This window comes from Dipodomys spectabilis, unplaced genomic scaffold (genome assembly GCF_019054845.1).
Source record: "Dipodomys spectabilis isolate Male_0828 unplaced genomic scaffold, ASM1905484v1 ptg000058l, whole genome shotgun sequence".
NCBI classification, from domain to species: domain Eukaryota; kingdom Metazoa; phylum Chordata; class Mammalia; order Rodentia; family Heteromyidae; genus Dipodomys; species Dipodomys spectabilis.
This window is the reverse complement of record NW_024870735.1, coordinates 631495-632456: the sequence shown is the minus strand read 5'-3', so window position 1 is coordinate 632456 and position 962 is coordinate 631495. Positions and strand designations below refer to the sequence as shown.

At 34.3% G+C, this 962-nt stretch overlaps 1 non-coding gene across 1 annotated transcript; it reads right to left on the bottom strand.

Moving 5' to 3' along the window:
* Positions 1-434: 434 nt before the first annotated feature.
* Positions 435-536, bottom strand: LOC122108375. Its single transcript, XR_006147555.1, has one exon. It is a non-coding gene; the product is annotated as a U6 spliceosomal RNA (small nuclear RNA).
* Between the last annotated feature and the right edge of the window lie 426 nt (positions 537-962).

Below are 962 nucleotides of genomic sequence, written 5' to 3'. Positions count from 1 at the left end.
CTTAATATAATTTTTTCCAAGTCTTTCCATTTCCTAACAAACTGGGTGATGTCATTCTTTCTGATGGAGGCATAGAATTCCAGTACACACACACACACACACACACACACACACACACACACACACACACACACACACACACACATTTTCTTGATCCATTCGTTTACTGTGGGGCATCGGGTTTGGTTATGTATCTTAGCTATGGTAAATAATGCTGAAAGGAACATAGTTTTGCTGGTAGTTTTACTATGGTCTTGTTTTTGATCATTTGGGTGAATGCCCAAAATGGGATTGCTGGGTCTTAGTGGCGCTCTCTGTAGTCTTTTGAGGAACCTCCATACTACTTTCCAAGGTCTTCGAACAAGTTTAAACTCCCAACAACAAGGCATTAAGGTTACCTTCTGTCCACATCCCATCAGGAAATCTGTTCTTTTAAAAATCTGGAATGCTTCACAAAGTTGAGTGTCATCCTCAGTCAGGGGCTATTCTTCTCTTTATTGTTCCATTGTTAGTGTATGTGCTACTGAATTGAGCACAGAACAATTTTATATATAAAGAGTAATTGATTTTCTTAAACTAGACAATTCCACAAAAATTAAATTCAAAAGAATTGTCGTGAAATTTTAGAACCATGTATTTCTTACATAAGAACACATTTAAGAATAAAGTCAAGATTGACATGTCAAAAACAAAATAATTCCAGACATTTGTTGTTCAACGGATGTGTACGAGGAGGAATTCAATTATTCTGTACAAGGAACCTGTCATAATGAACACTATAGAAAGTGTTAAGGTTTGTTAAAATTTTAATGTTTTAAATATGTTTAATTTTGGGAATGTGCTCATATATGCCAAAATTAAGACTATTTAGCAGGTTGTAAAACTTTTCATTAAAGCATTTAAGATTCATGGTAGCAGTCATATACTACTAAGTATGTACATTTCAGAGTTATAGAAACTTT